This window comes from Neopelma chrysocephalum, unplaced genomic scaffold, assembly GCF_003984885.1.
Source record: "Neopelma chrysocephalum unplaced genomic scaffold, ASM398488v2 Primary Assembly neopelma1_25, whole genome shotgun sequence".
NCBI lineage: Eukaryota > Metazoa > Chordata > Aves > Passeriformes > Pipridae > Neopelma > Neopelma chrysocephalum.
In genome coordinates, this window is record NW_020897694.1 from 30531147 (window position 1) to 30548848 (window position 17702).

Below are 17702 nucleotides of genomic sequence, written 5' to 3' on the forward strand. Positions count from 1 at the left end.
TATCACCTTTATACTTGTTTAGTATATTCCAAGCACCTCCAATGAAAGGAGCTTTAGTTTGATTACTAGTGAAGCTGAAGCAAGCAATAAGTTTTTCCCTACAGCTCCTTCCCATCTACTAAGATAAAAATCTCTAAAGAGACAAGAAATATTCAGAACCCTCTTTACTTTTTCTTTTCATGGCTTTTTAGCTCAAAGTTATGAGAACGCTCAGAAGACTGATACTACTGCGTAGGAAGCGAGAGCAGCTAAACACAAATTGGTGGAAAAATAAACTTAAGAGAGTAAGATCCTAGTACAGCCAGCTATTGCTATTTAAAAATTTGGTTACAGGCAGAGAAAACGTTGCAGAATCAACTGGATTACTTAGCTTGGCTTGTACCCTTATCTTCTAATTCTAAGTGTTGACACAGGATGGCAGGAAGGGCAGGAAGAGTGCAAAACAATAGCACAAGCAAAAAAAAAAAAAAATAAAGGGGGACAAAAAATCTGTGAAAGGCGGAAGGTGTAGAAAAGAGGGAGAATTTTATAAGGGCCAAACCTAGATACATCCCACCCCACATAAATGTAAGCATGTAGTTAAGGAGCCTTAGTTGACTAATAATGTCCCTATACAGTCAATCGAAGGCGGCAGATGCCTTCAAAGCAGGTATATAATTGCAGTGCAAGTGTGAGGTTGTAAAGCCCCATCTTGAAGAAAGTCACTTCTTTCCAGTGACTGTACCCAGAAGTTCAGGGCACCTGTGGTGCCTGAAGTCGATAATATAAACAACTTCTCTGCACAAATAACTCTTTGAGATTGGACAGTTCTTCCTGCTCAAAGAATTCGACAAGAAACAATAGAGAAACTCAATAAGCAAAGATGAGATTTTATTTCAGGAGGTTTCAAAACAGTTTGAATTTTTCAATGACTTCACATCGTAGGTCTCTATTTGGCTTGCATGAAAAATACATAATAACAGTTTAAAATTTAACCTTAGTAGACTGGAGCCATCTACCCTATCTTCAACTCATGGAGGCAATTGTTAGAGGTTTTTTTGCCAAATTTAGGCATTGTTCGGTTTCTAGAAGGTAACATTGCAGTACAATTGGCTCCTTATGATGTTAATTTGTCGGAAAGAATGTTTTATAGCATTTTTCAACTATGGTAATCCAGACAGACAGCTACATACTGCACAAGATTATGAACTGAAATTTATCTGAATATATATGTACATGTCCAGTCCATACACATCATTCATTATTCGTAATAATCCTGCACACGATACAGGTAATCATAACTGTATTTTCCTTTCATGTCCTCTGTGTATGTGAACACTTTTGCTGATATTCTGAACACTGAATTAATCTCTTTCTCATAGTAATGACAGATGAAAAGAAATGACCTATTTTTACAACATGATTATTACTTTTTTTACAAAATTCATTTGTATTGCTTTTTAAGCTCCCCTGGTATCATGTGTTCTCCTCATCTCCTCATTTCTTCATGTTTCAGTATTCCATTTCCTGTATAGAACAGCTATAAGTGGATTAAAAGGCAAGCATTAAAGATGCAGTACATACTGCCTCATCAGATGATAAAATGTTAGGAAAAACAGGGCCAATGATCCTAGGTGCATTTTTACTCTTTGTAATGATATTTGATTGTTTCAGAGGTATCTGAACAAAACATTTAAAGGAAAACTGTGGATGTCCTTGAGAAATTTTGTTCCTTGGAAAAAGCTGCACTTTTCACAAGACTTTTCTTCATTAAGTCTGAAGGAAAATAATACACAAACAGATCATTTTCAAGGAAAGGTGATTTTCAGCTTTCCTTGACATATATTTTGTTGTGATTCAGAAATTACCATAATGAATTAGTATCTTTGATCCTGGCTTTCAGTCTTGGTCAAAATCAAATGAGTCATTCAGATTTTCACATTTTTAAAATACAGCATAAGTAAGTATGGAATAATCTATTCTTCTCCATTAACTTCTCTTAGATAACTAATCAAAGAAGAATTGAAGCAGAAATTTGATAATGTTTTCAAAATATGTAACAAAATAACTTATTTAAATATTTCCAAATATATTTTAAAATTGTTAGTGTGTATGTTCACACACTTTTGTCTATACAAGTTGCAATACATTTTTAATGGAATACCATGCGTTGTATTACATTTGAGGAGATACGATGCAATCTTGAAGGCTATACTTTACAATATATTGCCAACCTGAAAATATGTTAAGTTTTATTAAAGTTAAAAGTGATGCCCCATAGAGCCAGGAAAGGGTAACATGAAATATGTTCTCCTGTACATGTATACTATGGCTGTGTGTAATTTTTTCTCCCATACAGACTCTGCTATATTCAATGCATACTACGCTCATTAAATTACTATCCAGTACTTTCTTGTTCTGGAGTTGCTTAATATAGGGACTTATTTATTGTATATATTTCAAACCTACTTTGAAGGCACAATTAGTCTTTCCTTGCAGAATTTTGGAATGATTGTGTATAGAGCACAGTATTTGAAAGGACTGGTTTCTTTTCCTCTGTAGCTATTCAATGAGGTTAGAATTTAGTGAACATCCATCTAGGCAAAAAAGATGTACTGAAGCAAAAGACTTCTTTTAACACTGTGTAACCAACTCAAGTTACTTAACATCTTATTTTTCAAACCATTCTATCCTTTAGAGATGTATACAATGACACTTTGTCTGAGCAAAGTATTACTGAGACCACAGGGCAGACTAAGCACGCGTATTATAGATTATTAGGTCAGTCTTCTGGGAGATATCAGCTAGCTGGTGTCCAGAAACTGCCACTGAGCATATGCAAGCTAGGATTTTTGCCATTTGGCTAAATGTCGACGGATATTTCTCTCTGGTACAGACACCTCTCAACATCCCATAATGTCTATTATTCTGTTTCAAATCTGTGTGGTTTTAAAATTATTTCTGACCCTAGCCTTTTTCTTGAAATTAAATGTATGGAACAGGTTTAAATTCAGTCAATCTCAATAAACTACCAGTTTGCAATGTTTCAGATTCCTCCGTCAACAACTGACGTGGCTCTGAAAGTCACCTCCTGCCAACCCCACTGGTAAATTTCTATTTTTCTAAGATAATTCTATACTAACATAAGAATGGTAACACTGTTTAGAAGCAGACAAGATTTACCCACCTCTTTCCCACTCATCTCCTTGTCTATTTTTTAGAAGTGAAATTGCCTGGTTTAGGGACTCAGACTACTCGATGATTTGGTCATTTCTGTAAGGTAGAGCACAATAAACCTCATTAAGTTATTTAATGTTAGCCTAAATGTTGCACTCACTATGGTTGGCATCCAAACCATTGAATACCAAATTGTAGCAGAATCTGCCTGCAGTAATTAACTATTAATTAAGCAGACTGAGTCAAGGGGAAAAAAACAAAGGCAAAGAGTGATGTCATACATACTCTGAAGTTTTATTAAGAGCTGCAATGTAACAGTTCAGCTTACGCATACAGAGCCATATAAATTACTTATTTATAGATCATCATTTCCAACTAAAATGAAGGATCTGAAAACAAATCTAATCAGATAAATACATAGTTCTCATCTTTATAAACTCAACTGCGAAACTACAGAGTTTCCCTCAAAACCATTCAGGACAATGAACTCCAAAATTCTGAAATTACTAAATCACTTTAAGCATAATTAAAAAATATGTCATACATTTCTTTTACTTGCATAATGAGTGAAATGAAGCAACAGAATTGCTTGACAGGTAGCTTTAGGCAGGTAGTCGCAGTGCTATACTTCTTTTTGGTTGCATCTAGTGAAAGACTACTTTGAGAGGGATCTTTTATGTTTCCTTTCCAAACAAAACATCTTTCTGGAAGAATATCACATACATAAAATAAATCATCAAATCACAGAATCATAGAATGGTTTGGGTTGGAAGTGATGTTAAAGATCATCTTATTCTAATCCCCCTGCCATGGGCAGGGACACCTTCCACTAGACCAGGTTGCCCAGAACTCCCTTCAATCTGGCCTTGAACACTTCCAGGGATGGTGAATCCACAACTTCTCTGGGCGATCTGTTCCAGTGCCTCACTACTCTCACAGTAAAGAATTTCTTACTAATATCTAATCCAAACCCACTCTCTTTCAGTTTGAAACCATTCCCCCTTTGTCCTGTCACTACATATTCCTGTAAAAAGTCCTTCTCTGTCTTTCTTGTAGACTCACTGGAGGTACTGGAAGGCTGCAATTAGGTCAACCTAAAGACTTTTTCAGGATGAGCAAACACAATTCTCTCAGCCTTTCCTCATGGGAGAGGTGATGCATCCCTCTAATCTACTTGGTGGCCCTCTGCTGGACTCGCTTCAACAGGTGGATGTCCTTCATCTGTTGGGGACCCCAGAGCTGGACACAGTATGCGGTGGAGTAGAGAGGTAGACCTCATCTCCCTCAACCTGATGCCCACATTGCTTTTGAAGCAGCCCAGCATATGATTGGGCAAATGCACTTTGCTAGCTCATACACATCGCCTCATCCACCAACATTCCCAAATCCTTCTTGGCAGGGCTGCTCTTGACTTGTTCATTCCCCAGCCTGTATTGATACCAGGGCTTGCCCTGACCCAGGTGCAACACCTTATACTTGGTCTTGTTAAACTGAGATTCTTGTTAAAATGAGAATCCCATGTACCCACTTCTCAATCTTGTCCAGATCCCTCTGGATGGCATCCCATCCTTCATGTGTGTCAACCACACCATTTATCTGGGTGGCATCTGCAAATTTGCTGAAGGTACACTTGACTCTGATGCCTCAGAGCTTTTTTTTTTATTTTTTAACTTTTATAGATTTTAGAAGTAGCTGTGTAGGAAATGTACATTTTAATGAAACTGTATTATATCCCTTACCCTTAACAAAGCAGTTTACACGTAACCCTATTATCCCATTTCATATCAATGCCTCTAAATTCCATAGCATGTTTAGTCTTTTTCAAGGTAGAATTGTAGAAAGATACCCCTGTTTAAAAACATCTCACTCTAAGCCTGGACCAGGAGATATTGTGCAGACAAAGCAACCTTCAAGCCCAGAACTTTGGAAAAGCTCCAAGGACTGTACATGCTATGAAGAAGATGAAGATGAGGAAGAAGGGGTCCCATGTGCCCTCAGACCCAATTCCCAAAGGTGCGTGCCAGGGGGCAGAATGGGGTAGAACTGGGGATGGATAGATCTGGAATTGGATGGACCTTATTACAAAATCATAGAACCACTGTCTGGGTGCACACGTGTGATGTGTGTTCCCCTGGGCCTATGGCCTCTTTAAAGGACCAGCTCTTTTTATATTATCTTATACACTAAATTGGCCTGGAATCTTTTTCTCCACGGTCTTTTTAGGCAACAATTCCTTCATCTACGTCATGATTGAAGATATTAAGTAACACTTGTCCCCATATGGACTCCTGAGGGACACCACTTGTAACTGATGTCCATTGGGACTCTGAGTTGTTGACCACTACCCTCTGGATGTGATCATCCAACCACTTTCTTTTCCATCCAACAGTCCACTCATCAAATTAGAGAGAAGTACGTTGTGGAAGAGCAATGTATGCCTATTCCTGGTAAACTATGTTCTTCTGCAGTGAACCAATGACATACACATGGGTCATGAATGAAGTAGTTTGAGAGCCAAATTATCTGTCAACAAATGGAAACAAACTCTGTGAGATTAAATGCAGTCCCATACTGATCACGCTGAACTAGGACTCACTATAAAACAGCAAAGCCAAGAAAAAAGTGTGTGATTTGTTGAAACTAATGAGTTATCAACATCCAGTTTAGTCAACATGAAAACTTCTGTGGGCAAAATCCACAGCAGTAGTAATGGGAAGGAAATTAAACTACTTCAAATGAAGTTCTATCAAGGAATACAGCCAAGTGGTGGAAATAGATAGCAGATTAAGACTGTAACTCCTCCACTTTACTTAGGCTTCCAAATCAGAGTTTTGCATAGCCTTCAATCCAATGAGGAACTGAGTATCATTTCTACAAGCCAGCTGAGAAATTGTTGTCTGGGTTCTTCCTCTTTTATTATTAAACATTTATGGGGATCACTATGCTTATTCTTTCAGTTAATGGTAGGTGATCAAAATTTGGTGGGTTCAGCTAAATACACCTAGTCAGAACTCTCACATAAGAAAATATAGAGGGCCTACACAGAGCCAACAACACCCTGCAAGGAAGAGAAATACTTCTGATTTAGTTCTTCATAGCTACTTCACTGGCACATTACTTCATTTAACAACTCAGTATATGAAACAACCACATCAGTTTTACTTCAATCAAGTACTGCATTCATATAGAGGCAGCTCTGTGTCACCTTCTCATGACGTCTCATGGCAAACTGCACACACTTCAAACAATGTATATCAACAAATAGATGGTTTCATTTCACAGTGTACATTACAGGAAAAATCTTCCCTGACAGCCTATTTGTCAGTGTGTCGGATGCAGCACTGTAACACCAAACCATCTGGAGATTCCAGTGAAAAAAACACTTAGGGTGAAATTCCTCCTTCGTCTACTGTTCACTGAAAGGAGACAGAATAATGGGCCTTCTCTGTGGCTTGTCATAACATCAGAAACTTGGAATTGACTATTCTGCTTTTATTTGTAGTGGTTTGAAAAAAGATTGGATATGTCGTAGCGATAAAAGCAGAGAATCGAAATTAAGATTGAGTCACGACAAAACACTGCTAAGATTTACTCCTCCATTTTTGCAAGGGGAAGAATGTGTGTTCCCTATACATGCATTTTCAGTCTTCAAATGTCACAGCACACAAGTCAGCACACTACTCAGATTCAAACAGAAATTTTTACCTCATTTCTTCATGAAGCCATGCACACTACTGAATTATTTTGACTTATTTGCATCTAAGAACCCATGGTCACTAATGACTTATAACACCCAATGCTTAGAAGGAAAAACTCACTAACAAGTTTATTGCCGATAATGGCCAGGTGGAGTTTTAACAGCAATGTTGTCTTACAGTAAAACATAATTTTTACAATTAGACAGTGTGAATTCTGTTACATATTACATTATACCAGTCTGTCCAATAGACACAAAGAGAAAGAAAAGAATCTTCACAGCTTTTACAGTGACTTCTACTTGCTGCAAAACAACATTTACTGCTATTGTTGGATGAAAAAGTTATTTGGATTATTGATAGTTATATAAATTATACCTAGGTAAAGGCTGCAAATGAAATACCAAAAAGAATAAGAAATATTCAGATATAGTTGGATTATAGTTAACAAGGTCCTCAAGGAAGAAAAATGTGGACTGGTCAATGTATTTGTGAAGTAATTAAACAACAATCCCACTGTAGCCATGTCATACTTAGTTTAATGACTAAACACTGATCAATTAAGCTTTGCTCACATTTGCTGTAACATATATTATAGCTGAGGAATATCAGTTGCTGTGCTTTAGTCTGATTTGCTGCTGATTAACAGCAGAAGAATCCAAACTTAGAGCTTTTCAAGAACAGATGGTGTTTCTTTCCCCTTCTTGCTGGTCAGAAATTCAGAGAAAATAAGGATGAAGACGGATGTAGAGGGAGAAGAGAAGCAACCAAAAGAGGAGAAAAAAAAGTTTGGCAAATCCCATAAGCAGCTATAGAAACAAATTATATCCATTTTCCACTGTGGGTGTGCAAGTTTGAGGATTCACAGATGGCTTGGAATTCAGCTCCCCATCAGAGCTGAATCTGTTTCCAAGACAGTCTGAAAAAGGGGTGCCGAGTGATTGCAAAATGTTTCTTTTCCCACTTTTACTACTCGATAGTTTCCCTCCTTTTTCTCCGAATTAACACATCATGAAGTAAAAATGGAAGTTTATTGAGGTACTGGAAAAAATGGACAGTGACAGTATTTACCCAGAAGAGACAACTAAAAGTTGTTTTCACTGTGGGTTTCCTAAAGCCTAAGGGGACTTGAGTTCTCATATCCTCCCACCTACTCCTTATAAATAAAACCATGACTCACTTTTAAAAATTTGATATCAAGTGAGCCATTATTTTTTTGCATGAGTACCTTGAGACACCTTAAAATGGTGGTCTCCATTTTTCTACCAAGAGGGTAGGAACACTTCAGAATTCCTGGAAATACAACCAAATGTAAAGTAAGGTGCTCTGCTTCCATAAAGATAAAGAAAACCTTCTCAACTGTGCTGAATAAGTATTCAGTCAGTAGTTAGGTACTAGAGTAAGTAATTAGGTGCTAGAATACAGTGCTAGAAACAGACTTGCTGCTGTTGAGAAGATATTGTCCATATATATTCCAAACCACAAAAATGCCAATTTGGATCCTGGTATTTCCATATACTGACCATTTCTCTTTCTTCAAAGTCCACCAACCTAGCAGCATATTTTTTATATCTGAAGATGCTCTATTTGCCATCCAATTGCATAAGGCTCTGTCTGCTAGGACTTGCATCTCTTGTTTCAAGTTTTAAATAATCAAGCAATTGACCATCCTAGCATATCTTCCAATTGATTAATGTTATGAAAGAAGTAAGAAACTTGTTTTGATCTCTGCCAGACTTCCGGTGGACCAAAGTCCCCTCATGCACTGACTTACTGACCCTCTTGAAATGTCATCAATACAGTTCAGCTTCTTAAACTATCAGTGAAAACCAACTGCAACAACCTTGCTGAGCCCTTATTTCCTTCTGTCACAGAGTTTATGGGGGCTTTCAAGAATGGGAAAGCCAGAGGTGCACACGTGCCCTGCTTTACAACAGACTATTCCCCCATGTCCTGTCAGATGCAGGCGTTTAGTTTTTCTGTAAAGAGAGTGGTTTAACTCTGTTTCTCACAACAGAATAAAGGCAATTACTTTTAGACTTACTCTATTAAGAAAAGATTATAAAGAAAGGCAAGACTGCTTTGAAGGTATCTAGAAAGAGTTAAAATGCTTCCAAGGCTAAGACTGCTGCAAGGAAGATTTCTCTGTGGTCTGCTAAGTTTCCAGTAGAACTCTCCTGAGGTACATACTAAAATATCTCCAGTTTTACAGAGCTGATGCAGTCATGTTAGTGGTGTGTAAATGTTTTGATATGCCAGACACTGAAAAAAGGACTGTTAATTGATTACACTACCAATAAATAGGTAGGTTACACTATTTATTAGGTTACACTACCAATAAATAAATAATGCCTAATAATTTCACAAATAAGCATCTAAAAACATGAAAAATATAAAATGGCATGAAATTAAAGTTTAGAATGCAGAAATAGTAGAGAGATTCTGTTTACACATGCTGGTGTTTAAATTACAGAGAAATGCTATTTCCACAAATCTTTACTTCACTGAAATCTTCCTAGGCATGATACAAGACAGAACCATTTATTTTCCTTCATTGCTCTTAATGAACTGCTGAAGAACAAATTTAGCAGTGGGAAGAGTTAAACTGAGGTCCAGGGAAGTGATTCTTCCCCTGTACTCAGCGCTGGTGAGGCCACGCCTAGAGTACTGGGTCCAGTTCTGGGCTCCTCAATTCAGGAACGATATTGAGGTGCTGGAGCAGGTCCAGAGAAGAGCAACTAGGCTGGTGAAGGGATTTGAGCACAAGTCCTATGAGGAGAGGCTGAGGGAGCTGGGGTTGTTCAGCCTGGAGAAGAGGAGGCTCAGGGGAGATCCCATCACTCTCTACAACTCCCTGACAGGAGGTTGTAACCAGGTGGGGGTTGGTCTCTTCTCCCAGGCAACTCTCAGTAAGACAAGAGGGCATGGTCTTAAGCTGTGCCAGGGGAGGTTTAGGTTAGATATTAGGAAGAAATTCTTTACAGAAAGGGTAATCAGACATTGGAATGGGCTGCCCAGGGAAGTGGTGGATTCTCCAACCCTAGAGGTTTTTAAGATGAGATTGGATGTGGCACTTAGTGCCATGGTCTAGTAACCGCGGTGGTAGTGGATCAAGGGTTGGACTGGATGATCTCGGAGGTCCCTTCCAACCCAGCTGATTCTATGATTCTATTCATTTTCTAAAATGAAGCTATTATGTTAACAGTTATTCCCTTCCTATAGATGTTATTACATATTTCAGAACTCAATAATTTCATTCAGCAAGGAAGAAGTCATTCACCTACTGCATCTCTCAGCAAAATGATGGGTTTGAATCTTCATTCTCCTCCATTTACAAATACTCTCTCATAAAGTCCATATTTCTAAACTGACCTGGAGAACTGCTGTTTTTTATGATGGCAATACATTTTTACCATTCGTGTCCATGGTTTAAAGACAGTGTTCTCCACAAAACACTAAAAAACTGCAGAACATAATACAAAAATCTCAAAAGTCTACTTTCCACTATTCATTGCAAATCTCTCTCTAGACCTATCGCACCTGTGAATACCTAGAAGGTATTAAAACATTTCAGTCATACATAAATGCAGCAAGCATACACAAGACATGGCACATATCTTAAATAAATATTAAATCAGCATTATGCAAAAGTTATGTGAAAACTGAATTACCTTCCATGTAACAGTTGGAGATAACATCCTGTCTCTTCTAATGACTGGGAAAAAAAATAGATGCCACAGACCAGTTCATATCACAGACCAGTTAATTATGCTTAACTCTTTAATAAGAACTGTCAATGAGTAAATTTCTTTTACAACACCAATTTCTTCTTATACTTTAAGAACAATCCTTGAACTTCATGAATCTTCAGAAAGGTTGAGAATTAAATCTAGTAGGTGAGGACACAGCCCATATGTTTTAATGTGTTTACTGATGTTTTGTTTTTTTTTTCTCATCCTTTGAAATTACATCTCAAATGACAGAATACATCTGTAGACAAGTTGTTTAAAAACCCAAACGTTTGAAAATCCTTAGAAGATGTATGAAAAGAAAGAGCTATAAAAGTAACAGCTCAAATTATTGCTGCTACTGCTTCTTATTTGCTTACACATATTGCAATATGAAATGCTAGAGGACCAAACTGCAATTTTACTTTTCGCACTAAAGTTATTGTCACAAGCAGAAAGACTGCAGGTGGGACTTACTTCAGGGTTTAAACACCTACAGTAGATATCTATAATAGAGTGTGGAGGTCAACCTATTGCAGTTAATGAAATGTACAAAACAATTCAATACCTAACCACTGAGCATCTTCTTCAGATAGATAGGCTGAATTACTTTCTAGACTCCATTGACCACATGGGGAACTTAAATTCCCTATAGAGAGTGTATTCTAACGCTTCATCTCACACTTGGTCTATTTGACTGAGAAACAAAACAAAGCAAATTGATATTAAACCACATTCAATTCTAGAAATATAACCATTATGGTCCATCTTTATATAAAGTTATATATATATAACTTCAATGATTATGACAGAAACTATGCTCCATTATGGAACGAGTACAAAACCTTGTAATTATACATTCAGTATGTCATAGAGTACAAAGTAATTTAAAACATTAGACATATATTAGAAAAAGGATGACAAATACTTTGAGGTTTCATCTGACTTGGAAAGAGAAAATGTCACTCATACTGAAAGATCTGATTCTCAGGAATTGCTTTTTATCCATCACTAAAGTTTTCCCTTTTACAGGGCAATTTGGGAGTTAATCTAGCAGATTTCCAGATGTCCAGTTGCTCAGAGCACATATCGTCTAGAAATTCTTCCCAAATGACACCGCCCTCCCATATCTTCATAAAATCTTCATAAAATCATATCTTCGTAAAATTCATAGCAAGTCGTAGCAGGTCATCAGGAGTCAATGAGGAAATGCCAGGATAACTGCTGGATACCCCAACATTGGCATATTTGCCTATGACCCGCTGTGGCCAAACCTGAAGATCTTTCCCAGGCATTGTAGAGGGTTACCAAATAGCATCTTGAGAACAGTGTGGATTAATGCAACTGATGCAGAGAGGCAAACGCACTTTGTTGGAAGGTCTATGTTGAGTGTATGTCCACAAAAGCACCCCAGAGTGTTAAATCAGGGGCAACTAATGTGTGATGGCTTTTCAGTCAAGAATTTTTTCAAGTAAAAATTTGGTATTGGTTTTGATGATATCCAGATAAATAAGGTGATTCTCCTAAAAGCAGTACTTATACTGGTGTAAATAATTAGTAGTATCATGTTCACCAGTATTAGATAGAGTTACTTCTTCACTACAGAACATTCAATTCTGTATTAATTCCTAAACTGTGAGTTCCAAAGTGTTATGCTAAGTCTACTTCTGCCAACAAATAAAAGTAACCTTAAGAAAACTACAGTGACATTCTTTATACACAGACCAATGAGATGCTAGAACAAGTAAAATATATGTTTATTATTTATAGGCACACAAAAAAGTTCCTATTTTACAAAGAATTCAACCAATGGCAATAGGTTTCTTTTTCTCATTAGCCAGAGGTACTTGTTTTTCAGCCTCCAAAATCCTTTCTCCAAAACCTTTAAAGTTAATCTCAACAATTACTTTAGATGTTTCTTTTATACGTTTTAAAGAAAATTCTCTTGACTACACCACATTTTGCCCAACGTAAAGCTGTTCTGTGAGAAAAATGGGGGACATGGGGAGGTACTCTTAATTTAGGTTTGCTCTAAAAACAATAAAAACAAATTCAGCTGCTCCCCAAGTATTGACATTCACTTTTCTTTCTCATGGGTTTTATGCTGCAGGTACCTATAGTTCTTCTGTAAGCTTTTGTTTTCCAGCTTCTGCAAGTTGTGAGGGCTGGTTTTTGTTATATTCTCTCCAATAATGTGGTTTCTTTCACTAAGGCCAAGTACGAGACATGGATTGCACCATTTTTCACTGATTAGAGAGACAACTATGCAGCTAGCTCAGACTAGCTGCCTAATTTTTAAAGACCTAAAACAAAATTAATTCACAAGTTTATTCCATCCTTGAATATGGCACTAGCTAGAGGGCAGAGGAGAGGAGTAAGGGAGTGATGCTCTGAACTTCTCAGCACCACACAAGCACAACCCACAGCTGCGTGTGCATCCTGAATACTTTTCACTGTGCTGCTGAACCCACCCTCTTATTTCACAATTTGGTGTGACAGGACTACATTTTGCCTGCATGCTGTGGCACTCAGACAAATTTAAAAAAGAAAAGTGCCTGGATTGCACTGTCAAGCTCTTATCAGTTTGACTTTGTCCCCTCTTTTGTAATAATATCTCCTTCAGCAGACAACTGTCATCTGCGTATGCATAAATCCAAGGCTCAAGGTTTCTTTGTCTCTGACCTTCTACAGTTAAAATCCAGGGTGCATCTATATGTGGCTGTGGCAGCCTTCCAGTCTTTCAGCAAAAATGCTTGTGTGCTTTACTCTATTTAAGTCACCTGTACCTTTTCAGGCTTGCTCAGCTTCACTGTCATTTATAGCATCCACTTTTTATATGTTGCCTCACGTTTCATACTACTAAATTATTACCCTTTTACTTGCCTTAACACAATTTAAAAAGACATTGTATCATGACAAATCTGAGCCTAAAAATATTTCAAAGAATTACTTCTCAGAAGAAAAAAAAACCAAAAAACCAAACCAAAACAAAAAACCCAAACAAAACAAAACAAAAAAAACCCCACACAAAACAAACAGAGAATTGCATTTATATTAAAATGCAACGAGAGGAAAATAATCATAAGATATAACTTCAGAAGGAGTGGAAATAAAACAGAATAATGCACACTAATCAATGACACTAATGAGGCATGCAAAATCACAATTACACCATTATATCTGTGGGTACAATCTCTGTTTATGACTTATAACACTGAGCAGGTAGTAAAATAGATCTGTGTTATTAATCCCTAAGAGTCAAGTTCAGAGTTATTTAGCTGAATCCTGGTAGAAACACCTTGACAAAATACCACGATGATCATTATTTATTCCCAGTGTACATTACATTTAAAAAGCTTACTAAAACATTTTACCATTGAACAATGTTTTACATAGGTAAGATGCACAATAATTTTTTGCAACATAATAACTATGGCTAAATTAAATATTTAACTATGATTATGGAGTTCTTTTATTTTTGACAATGCAATATGACTCAGAAGGCTTTAGACAATATCAGGTCCTTATTGCGCCAGACAATACAAGCATGCAGTGAAGGCAAACACTGAGCATGACTGGACTTGACAGAAAAGCACCATAAATCTTAAATCTGCAAATCAAATATCATCAGAACTATCAGTGTCAGTTCTGGAGACTGTAATACCGTGTTCTATACCATGAAAAAATTAAATTTTAGTAAATTTAATAAGAACTTACAAGTGCATTGTCCTTCTGGGGTGGTTTTTTTCTCTATTGCAGATTAATAATATAACAGATTAATAAATAGTATAGTATGGCCAGTCTTCACGAACGAAGATTTTGGGAAAGGTCTTTTACCTTTCCAGCCTGCGCAATGGATTTTTTAGGTGAGACACAGCATGCACTGAACTGAGCCCATCCTTTAATCCTAAGGTTCATCTGCCGGGGCCAAGCAAGCTTGGACAATGGCAGTGAGGTCCTCAGGAGGTAGGTTTGTTTAGAATGACCTTCTCTTAGATGGATGGCCTTACAGGGCTGAGGAGCTCCATCTGCCCGGGGGAGTGTCCCTGACCGGGAATCGAACCCGGGCCACGGCATTAAGAGCGCCACATCCTAACCACTAGACCACCAGGGGTCCCCCCCATTAATAAACAGATTAATAGCTAATAGATTAACAACTTTAAAAAACCCTCTGAATCCTCTATACTAAATAAAAAGGAAACATTTCTAGAACAAGTTTCTAAATCAGATTAGATGGTTTTCTATCATACTAGCTAACATAAATTTGAAAGGATCAAATAGGTCTTTGATTCTCAAAACTCCCCATCAAAATTTCACCTAAAAAAGGTCAATTCTACGGGTGGCTCAAAACAAGAAAGTAAAAGAAAAACAAAAGTAAAATTTCTAAAATATTTCCATCAATTTTACATTGTAGTAGCAACCACACTGTATTTCATTTCCTTCTGGGCTGATTGAACAAAAAAAAATCAAAAAGACCGTCCATAATTTCACACAGTGTAGGATAATTTTGCTAATTATCTCAAATATTTTGAAAACTATAAAAATTTTACATCTTGTGATTGTGGCCAAGAGTCAATTGACTTGTTAGGGTGAAAAACAAGGCTATTTCACTGTAAAGGAGCCACTTGCACAGACTCCTCTGGGACAAAAATTAGTTTGCAAGTTTCTTGAGGACAAATCACGAGGCCTTCATCACTCCTTTTGGTCCTCTGAGCTCTCTCCATTGCCATTTCAAGCTAGGGAGTCATTTGTTTGCTTTAATTTGTCACAGCTGCAAAGACTTCCTTGGAATGAAATAACATATTTTTATAATCAGATAAAAATTACTGAGAAGACAAAGCTAAGATTTAAAATCCAGAAGCTGCATTAGTTGATAAATGGTAACACATGATTCTCAAAGTATCTCAAAGGTATTAACTATCTTCAGATCTTTCACTGACACCACTCTACAAGCTAAGTTGAAAGAAATAACTTAGGGACATGGTTTAGTGGTAAACCTTGAAGTGTTAGTTTAATGGTTGGACTTGATGATCTTAGAGTTCTATTCCAACCTTAGTGATTCTATGATTCTATGAACTGGCTGAAGATCTCTTGTTAACACAATGAAGAAGACCGTATCAGGCTAACAATAGCAGCATAATAAACCTTCAGTCCAAATTCTGCTACTCTCTGTTGACATTCTGATTCCCCCAAGTACTTACTATACTTATTCATCTTTGAAGTCAATGACCTGTTAGTAGATGAAATACTCTTTTGAAATTGAGCAAGTTGCACAAGTTTCTGCCACCCAAATTTATTGGGAGCTGAAGTAAATGAGCCTGAATCTAATTCTGGGGGTGTCATCTTCTTCTGCTTTAGGGTAAAGAATGACAGCACATCACCTGGCTTTGCTTCATTCATATGAGAGTTTGAATGACACACAGAGTTTGGGAGTAACAAAGGCATGAAAACACCATGTGAGCTAGTCCAAGTTGCAAAGCAAGCACGGGAAGGTATCTGAGGCACAATTTGTGTGCTTCGCCTCTAAAGGTACTGTCTCAGTTCCACTAACGCACACAATCTCAGTAGCTTTCTGTATCTGTACATGTGACAGCATGGGACTGGGACTAAATTCTCAAACTGACATAACTGTATGTTCTCAGTTAAAGTCACTAAAAGGCTACCAGATTTTCCATGTGCAGAACCACAACTTCAGGCCCACATTCTCAGGACAAGACACCTGATGACATGGAATATTTTGAAGAATGAGTTAAGGTCTTCTTTTGAAAAGAGCAACACTACTAAGAACAGAATGGGATGAGGAAAGTATTTAAAAATTCATGTTGAGGTGGTTAATTCAAATATATAGAAAATAATTAGAAATAATCACTTGACATGTTAGGCACTAATGGACATCTATGGAACCAAACAACTCCACCAAAATAATAGAGGAGTGAAATGCAAAATGCCAGGTTATTTCGTTTTTTAGCACAATAATAAGTACTCTCCAGAAGTAAATTATTTTATCAACAAAAAGAAATAATAAGAGAAAAACAAGGCACTACATCTGCACCCTCATTTTGCCAACACTAACTAATTTCTTTAACTGTGAAGAACAGAACATGGTACTTCCTGGAACTTATCTATGGATATAGGGTGAACGCTCAAATAAAAACAAAATCAATGATGTTCATGTCCAGCAATAAAAAGATAATAAAGGAAGAATAAATGATTTAGAAATCTTGATTTATTTTAATATTTCTGGGGGGAAAAGTATCTTTAATCTTTATGGATCCTTTATAGTTTATCTTATCTACAAATTTAACAATCTGGGTATAAGTTTGTCTGGATACAATTTAACAGTTCCAAGAGTTGGTACATTCCATAATCCTGCTTAAGGAAAACAGTCGAGCTAGCAGGGAGAAGGTGAAGAAGAGAATCAAAACAAAGGTCACAGTCATCAGAATATTTAGTAATGTACAAGTACAACATGCATTTGTCTTTTGTCCTGAAACATCTTGGAGATTTGAGTCTAGAATGCTATTTACCCTGCCAAAATAAGGCCATTTCCTTCAGTGGGCATGTAGAATAGCTTTACACTCAGTGCTTAAGCGAAAAAATATTACGTCTTCTTGCCAACATAATTCTCCAGCACAAAATCTTTCCTGGGTAACAACATTTATGTTATGCAGCAAGGCTGGATGGTAAAGGAAGACAGGCTACATTAAGAACAGCTCAGAAGCATAAGAAATCTGGCAGAAAGCTGAAGTATGAAGAGTGCATTTACAGCATGCTTCCAGAAACTCGGCTATCTATATACCATGCTGGATTATTACTAGATAAAACTGCCAACTATATTTTAATCTTTCCCCCCATCATTCTTTTTCCACGTTCAACAAGTACTCACCTTCCACTGTTTGACATTGAGATCGATTATTCTATACTTTCACGAGCTCTTTACAACCTTTGCTGATATTCATACTTAAAGTGAAATGAAAGGGTAGGAAAAGTCAGGTTTTGAAAGTGCGGTGTTCTGAACAGCGACCCCATATAAGCCTGGACACTTTCAAACTACATATTCTGAAAGAATTCAGCATTTGTGAAGGCCTTTCCATTTTGAGCTTTACGAATTTTAACATTCCTG

General features: G+C 37.1%; 1 protein-coding gene and 1 non-coding gene across 2 annotated transcripts in view; both read right to left on the bottom strand.

The window, feature by feature from the left end:
* Nucleotides 1–17702, bottom strand: part of FAM155A (family with sequence similarity 155 member A) — a 457886-nt gene that overhangs the window by 311109 nt on the left and 129075 nt on the right. The window lies entirely within an intron of this gene.
* Nucleotides 14622–14693, bottom strand: TRNAK-CUU. The gene has a single exon. It is a non-coding gene; the product is annotated as a tRNA-Lys (tRNA).